Source organism: Diceros bicornis, chromosome 10, assembly GCF_020826845.1.
Source record: "Diceros bicornis minor isolate mBicDic1 chromosome 10, mDicBic1.mat.cur, whole genome shotgun sequence".
NCBI classification, from domain to species: Eukaryota; Metazoa; Chordata; class Mammalia; order Perissodactyla; family Rhinocerotidae; genus Diceros; species Diceros bicornis.
In genome coordinates this window covers 1757893-1766374 of record NC_080749.1, presented here as the reverse complement: position 1 = coordinate 1766374, position 8482 = coordinate 1757893, and positions in this window count along the sequence as shown.

The window sequence follows — 8482 nt, the reverse complement described above, 5'->3', positions numbered from 1 at the left end:
CTCATTGCTCTTGGTGAGATCATCCTAAATGAGAACAGGATGGGAGGAAGACAGAGCTGCCTGGAGAAAAGCCTATCTTGTAAATTGACCCTGCTCTGGAGCTGGCTGGGCAGAGGACAGGAGGTGCATGATGGATACCGGCCCCTCTTCGGTTCAGGGACTTTCCTTTATTGCCCAAAGCACTGGCTGTTAACACTGAGGTTCACTGAAGGCTAATGGGATGAGGTGTGAGACTAAGGTGTCAATAAATCACTTGATGCAACATGTTTTCATGTGTATCAATATGTGCATAACTACAAAGAAGGGCCCTAATGTCTTCATGATCCTTAAGTGAAATCTGACTCACACCCATTCAGGAATCATTGGCAATAACGTGTAATGTAGAAGAAAGATCGTCAATCTAAATGAACTTATCCACACACTCAGTGTCCTAGTCAGTATGAGATGCTGTAACAAAAATACCATAGACTGGGTACTTTATTTTTTTTTGCTGAGGAAGATTCATCATGAGCTAACATCCATGCCAGTCTTCCTCTATTTTGTATGTGAGTCACCCCCACAGCATGGCTGCTGATGCTGGTGTAGGTCTGTGTCCAGAAACCAAACCCAGGCTACCGAAGAGGAGCTCAGTGAACTTAACCACTAGGCAGTGGGGCAGGCCCATAGACGGGGCACTTTTGGGGTTTTTCTTTTTTTTTTTGTGAGGAAGCTCAGCCCTGAGCTAAGATCCGATGCCAATCCTCCTCCTTTTGCTAAGGAAGATAGGCCCTGGGCTAACATCTGTGCCCATTTTCCTCTACTTTTTATATGGGATTCCGCCACAGCATGGCTTGACAAGTGGTGCATCAGTGTGCATCCGGGATCCGAACCTGTGAACCCTCTGGCTGCCAAAGTGGAGCATGCACACTTAGCCACTGAGCCACGGGGCCGTCCCTAGACTGGGCATTTTTAACAACAGAAATGCATTCCTCACAATTCTGAAGACTGGAATGTTCAAGATCTAGGTTCAAGCTGATTTGTTTTTGGTGAGAGCTTTCTTCCTGTTTTGCAGGACAGCTTCTTGCTCTACCCTCATCTGGCAGAGAGAGCTCTGGCCCTCCATCTCCTTGTAAGGGCACTAATCCCATCATGGGGGCTTCACACTCATGGCCTCATCTAAGCTAATTAACTCCCAAAGGCCCCAATTCCAAATACCCTCACATCGGGGATTAAGATTTTAACGTATGAAATTGGGTTACATAGACATTCAGTCCATAGCATTCATGAAACCAACAATTAACAAATATTTATAGAAGTCATACAGCCCCAACTGAAGAATGTTCTGGAGATCATGTGGCAAATGGTACAATGGCCTTCCCTTCACAGAGTCTTCTAGTGGAGGCAATAAAAATTAACATCCAAACAAAGCTTGTGATATTAAAAAGCTAACATAGATCAATTATGACAGATTATACTTTTAATTGTTTTTCTGGTAAGACAGGTTTGATTATCAGAATCCAGATTAAGCAAATTCCCCTGGGTGAGGGCATGTGTGGCAATCTCACCTAAAAAGGCTCTTTCCTTCTTGAAATTTTATTTCATATAGTCCTGTTTGCTTCCACATCCCTTTGGTGTTCTCAAACATACAGTATTTATTAAATCAATGTTTAATTGTTGCTCTGCCTTTACCACATCTGACTGGAAGCAGAAGTTACTGGACTTGGCTGGAACCAAATTTCAATTCATTTTTCCTCCTCTTTCTGCTCAGACTCTCTTCTCTCATCGTTGAAATAGCAAATGTCTTAGGGGAGAAGCTGTATGGAGCTGGTGCTCACAATCTTGTGCTTCCCTCGTCTCAGAGATTATAGACTCCCAAGTCCTGTCTGCACAGGATGTTCTCTGACCCTTCACACAGCTGCTCTGTGTGCTTTGTCCTGCTTTTCTAGCTGCCCAAGGAAAGCTACTCAGTAAAAGTGGAACCTGCAGTTATTTTACCCTGAAATGTTTTAAATGTTTTAAACCAATGAATATTTGTCATTTTTCAATGAGTATTTCTATAATTTTATAAGAAACATTTAAATAGGAATTTTAACAGCAATATGGCTGTTCTTTGGCCAGAATTCCATGTCATTCATTGTTTGGAATTATATCTAAGCTTTGATGCACTCTCCTCAGTGTCTTTTAAAATATCACTGTTCCTTACATTTAAATATCTTGTGATGAGTTTGTATCAGTCACCTCCTTTGTACCATTTCAGATCCTCTTGGGTCCTCATACCCTTGAGTCACATGTCATTTAGCAACCAGCTTTACAGTTATCATATTTGCTTTATGCGGTTGTCTCCTGACTGCTCCCCACATTTTGTCCCTGTACCCTCTGCCTCTCCCTCTCTCCCCGGGGTGTCCATGTTGATGCTGAGGTGTGAAAAACCTCCTGATCAAGCCCATACGTACACAGCCACGTTCCTTGTTGTGTGGATGTGTGTGTGTTCAGCAATTCTGTATGGTCACAGGGTGCATGTCTATTATGGCATCCACGTGAAGGTGTGTTTTGTTGATGTCTGTGTGTGTTTAGAGAGTTCAAGTCACTGTGGGCTCTGAGACAGTGAGTGGTCTGTATGTGTGTGTGTTTGTGTATATGTTCTGAGTATCAGTGTGCATTATCAGGTGTAGTTTACAGTCTGAATGCTGCTGGTCATTTGCGAATAGTGTGTATGTGGGTGTGGGTGTGTGTTGTCAGCATTTCCACGTGTTCAGAGGATGTCTGTCATTGTGGGAATGTGTGGAATAAATATGTTTTTAGAGATCAGTGTGGGCTCCAACACTGTTTGCCTGTTAATAGTTCAACACTCTACACCCCTGAGGAAACACTGAATCCAGACAGACACAGGCCCCATCAGGCCCACAGAGATCCTACTCAGCTGTTTTCCTCCCCATCACAGAAATATGAATGGGTAGCCAAGGACCACTTGATATTTGAGGAATTCCTCTAGCATGAAAGATGGAGCAAGAAACACATACACTGAAGTGAGGGACTAAAAGAGCAACAAGGAAATCCAGAGATCATAGTGAAACTTCAGTTGCGTATCTAGTAACATCTTCAAAACAATTAGAGATGGACCAGTCCCATGGCCTAGTGGTTAAGTTCAGAGAACTCCACTTCAGCAGCCCAGGTTCAGTTCCTGGGCATGGACTTACACCACTCATCAGTGGCCAGGCTGTGCCGGCAACCCACACACAAAGTAGAGGAAGACTGACACAGATGTTAGCTCAAGGTGAATCTTCCTTAGCAAAAAGAAGCAGGTTGGCAACAGATGTTAGCTCAGGGTGACTCCTCCTCAGCAAAGAAAAAAAAAAAAAGAAGATAAAACATCCATTAAGTGTATATATATGTATTGATGTTACCACACAATATTGAGGTTCTCTTGCCCAATGCACATTAAAAAAGCCAATTATTCTGGCATCAGCTCTTGGGAAAAGAATTGTAGCTTTATTTTGTGAGATTGATCTGCAAGGAAACAGGGGGCATGTGTCTGTCTCAGATCTGTCTCCCCGATCCAGGGCTTGGGGCACAATTTATGGGATGAAGGGCAGGGTGATCTAACATGTGGAGGTAGATGATTGGAAGTAAGGAGAAGTGAGGTAATTGATTTTCTTTTTCTACAATGTATTAAGATTTATTATAAAGCAGTTTAATCAAATATTAAGATATTGGCTTAGGGGTGAAGGTATTTTTTTGTTTGTTTTTTTAATTTTTTGTTTATTTCAGCAACATTGGTTTATAACATTGTATAAATTTCAGGTGTACATCATTATACTTCTATGTCTGTATAGATTACATCATGTTCATCATCCAAATACTAATTACAACCCATCACCACACACATGTGCCGAATTATCCCTTTCTCCCTCCTCCCTCCCCCCTTCCCCTCTGGTAACCACCAATCCAATCTCTGTCTCTATGTGTTTGTTTATTGTTGTTATTATCTACTACTTAATGAAGGAAATCATACGGTATTTGACCTTCTGCCTCTGACTTATTTCACTTTGCATAATACCCTCGATGTCCATCCATGTTGTCACAAATGGCTGGATTTCATCGTTTCTCATGGCTCAGTAGTATTCCATTGTGTATATATACCACATCTTCTTTAGCCATTCATCCCTTGATGGGCACTTAGGTTGCTTCCAAGTCTTGGCTATTGTGAATAATGCTGCAGTGAACACATTGGTGTTTTCAAGTTCTTTGGATAAATACCCAGCAGTGGAATAGCTGGATCATATGGTAGTTCTATCCTTAACTTTTTGAGGAATCTCCATACTGTTTTCCATAGTGGCTGCACCAGTTTGCACTCCCACCAGCAGTGTATGAGAGTTCCCTTCTCTCCACATCCTCTCCAACACTTGTTGTTTCCTGTCTTGTTAATTATAACCATTCTGACGGGAGTGAGGTGATATCTCATTGTAGTTTTGATTTGCATTTCCCTGGTAGTTAATGATGTTGAACATGTTTTCATGTGCCTGTTGGCCATCTGTATATCTTCTTTGGAGAAATGTCTGTTCAGGTCTTTTGCCCATTTTTTAATTGGCTTGGTAGTTTTTTTGTTGTTGCGATGCACGAGTTCTTTATATATTTTGGAGATTAACCCCTTATCGGATGTATGGTTTGCAAATATCTTCTCTCAATTTTTAGGTTGTCTTTTCGTTTTGTTGATGGTTTCCTTTGCTGTGCAGAAGGTTTTAGTTTGATGTAGTCCCATTTGTTTATTTTTTCTATTGTTTCTCTTGCCCCATCAGACATGGTGCTTGAAAATATGTTGCTAAGACCGATGTCAAAGAACGTACTGCCTATGTTTTCTTCTAGAAGTTTCATAGTTTCAGGTCTTACATTTAAGTCTTTAATCCATTTTGAGTTAATTTTTGTGTACGGTGTAAGGTAATGGTCTACTTTCATTTTTTTGCATGTGGCTGTCCAGTTTTCCCAACACCATTTGTTGAAGAAACTTTCTTTTCTCCATTGTATGTTCTTGGCTCCTTTGTTGAAGATTAGCTGTCCACAGATGTGTGGGTTTATTTCTGGGTTTTCGCTTCTATTCCATTAATCGATGTGTCTGTTTTTGTGCCAGTACCATGCTGTTTTGGTTACTATAGCTTTGTAGTATATTTTGAAATCAGGGAGTGTGATACCAGAAGTGAGGTAATTGATGATCTGTGTAAGCATAGTCAAGGTTCATGGCTCTTCATTGGATATGTGTTCACAAATTGGTAGTGTTACCATGATCTGAGGATGGAGTTTTTAGCTCCCTGATGTTAAAGAGGTCACTTATCAAGCATTTGTGCAGGCCCAGTTGATAGGTTGGTGGTCTCAACGGGCCTGAACTGGATGAGGGATCTCAGTTCCTGAAAGAAAACTCTTAACTACTCTGTTGATAAGATTAGGTCAGTTGAACTCGTCCTGGAGGGCCCATGGTTATGTTGGTATATGCGTATATATGCATACGCATGACATTATCTGTATATGTGTTAACTGTAGAGTATACACAAAGCCAGACTGTAGTTAAAGTGGTCAGGACAGATTTTAGTCAGTAATATACCACTGCAATAGGGAAGAGGGAACAGGGTGAACTGAACTCAATTTTGTTGTACGGAGGTGACTGAGCATTTGAAAGGGAGAGTGAGGCAGTAGGCAGGGGGTGAGCATGGGCTCAGAAGAGTCAGGGAGGGAAAGTTACAGAGTGTTGGTCAGTGCAGTGTGATCTGGCCAGTTGTGTTTGCTAGTTGGAAATGATCAAAGTTTCACTTCTCTCCTCTCACTGAGTCTGGGAGACAGACACCCTGTCCTCTTCTCAAGGAATGGTTTTCAGGACCTTGAGAAATGCAGTTATAGGAGACACATATACAACTCGAAAGGACAGAGGAAAGATTCACAGTTGTAAGCACTTTTGGGTAAATGCTCTAAGAAAGGGATGTCAGGGGCCAATGATCAAGTGTTGGCCAGAACAGTCAATTCTTTTGGCTGCCTTGAGCATTCTCAGGCAGGCACTTTAAGGGGGCAGGGGTCATCCTAGGGATGTGGATTTGAGCTGTTAGAGACTATGTCAGCGTTTAAGTCTTATAATGTGTGTGTGTGGTGAAATCATTTGTGCTGAGAGGTCGTAGTTATTATAGGCCAAGATTGAGGCCTAGTCAAGAAGAGGGCTCAAAGGAGCCTGGCTTGGTTTGGTCAAGTACAGGATCATATATATAAATAAGATATGTGTATTTTTTGAATAATATAAATCTTTATGTTGAGTAATATAATATATTGAATTAAATAATATAAATATATATGTAATGAATATATATTGAATGTGTACAAATAACATAAGTATATGTATATATATTTGAATTAAATAATATAAATATATATATGATTTAAGGAATATTCAGACATAATAACAGAAATTTCCAGAATTAATAAAAGAATCCTATTCTGGATTCAGGCAGCTGAATACATCTCAAGTACAATTAAAAAAACAATCTAGAGCCAGATCCATACAGGGAAAGCAAAGAATACTAAATACAAAAGAAGATATTCAAAGCCCCACAGAGGAACAGAACACTTATGGAGACTTACATTTAGACTATGATACATTTCTTAACAATGGAAAGCAACAGAGTGTTGGATTAAATCTTCGAGGTACAGAGAGAAAATAACATTCAGTGTATACCCAATCAAACCATATCTCAAGAACTGGGGTGAATTAATGATATTTTTATGTAAACATTTACTAAGAGTATTACCATGAACAAATGCTCATTAAGGATCTTCTGAAGAATGTACTTTAAGGGGGCCAGCCACCTGGTGTAGTGGTTTAAGTTCAGCACATTCCACTTCAGACGCCTGGGTTTGTGGGTTTGGATCCCAGGCGTGGACGTACACCAGTCATCAGCCATGCCATGGTGGTGACCCACATACAAAATAGAGGAAGACTGGCACAGAAGTTAGCCCAGGGCTAATATTCCTCGAGGAAAAAACTTAAAAAGTAAAAAAGAATGTACTTTAAGAAGGAAAAAATTGATAGAAGAAAAAATGCTAAGATGTAAAAATGGATTGTGAGGATAAAAAAGGGTAAACATCTGAATAAATCATTGAAAGGATGACTTTACCAAATAATAATAATATTGACAATGTATAACTGATGGAGTTAAAAACTAATGACAAGGGAACTTCTGTTTTAGAGGAGACTAGGACAGGAAAGCACTCTTTCTGCACAACTGGACAAAGACAGATAAATTATATTTTTAGAGCATCAGACAACTTCAGAATCAACCAACTAAAATTCCAGAAAGAAGAAAAACTCTTTTATGTGAGCAAGAGTTTTTATCTTTCTTTCCCCTGCAGGCATTTTCTAATTCTGGGTGCTTGCCAAGGATCTGGCTTGCTCAGTCAGAGCCTCGGCTAGGGAAAAGAGCAACTAGCCAAACTTGTAGTGATTCTGCAGGACTGGTCTGGCAGAGGAAACCTGAGGGCTTTCAGACACACAGCTGCTCTTCCTCACAGCACCTGTGCTACGTTTTGGTGCCACACAGGAATCTGGGGAACTAGGCCAAAAGCTTCCACAAAGCAAAGTGAAACCTCCAGAAGTGGTGGAAGTGGCCTAAGTCAAACATACTGCTAGTCTGACCTTCAGGGAATTTGCCATATTAAGGTAAGAGGCTGGAGAGCTGCGCTGAGATATCTGAAGGGCGTAGCTGAATTTTCTGTGGGCTCCTAAACTTGAGGAGACAGAGATCTACCAGACTTAGAACCAGACACCTGTGCGGGGGAGAGGAGCACAGCAAACAGGAACAGGGGGAAAGCGGAAGGGCTGGCTTTACTAAAAGTGAGACCCAGCCCCAACTCTGATCAACGTCTGATTGGACTCAGGTGCTCCAACCTCACTCTGTTTCTCAACGAAGGACAATAAGGTCATGTGGAGCCTCTCGAGTTACGTTACACAGACCTTCCAAAGACACTGGTGAGAGGATGGAGAAGGCAAGCCACAGACTGGGAGAAGACCTTTGCAAATCACATATCTGACAGGACTTTAAAGAACTCTCAAAACTCAGCAATAAGAAACTCCAAGTTTAAAATGGGCACATATTTGGACACTTCACCAAAGACACACAGATGGCAAATAAGCACATGTAAAGATGCTCAACATCATTAATCTTGAGAAAAATGCACATAAAAACCACATTGAGATACTGCTACCTACCTATTGGAATGACTAGAATTAAAGAGGATGAACATACCAAGTGTTAGTGAGGATGGAAAGTAACTGGAACACTCCTACATTGCTGGTGGGAACACAAAATGGTTCAGCCTCTTTGGAAAACAGTTTTAAAGTGTAGTTTGTTATGCTGCTAACAAATTAGCACAAATTTCATGGCTTAAAACAACTCAGATTTATTGTTTTACAGTTCTGTAGGTTAGCAGTCTGACATGGGTCTCCTTGGGCTAAAATCAAGGTGTTGGCAGA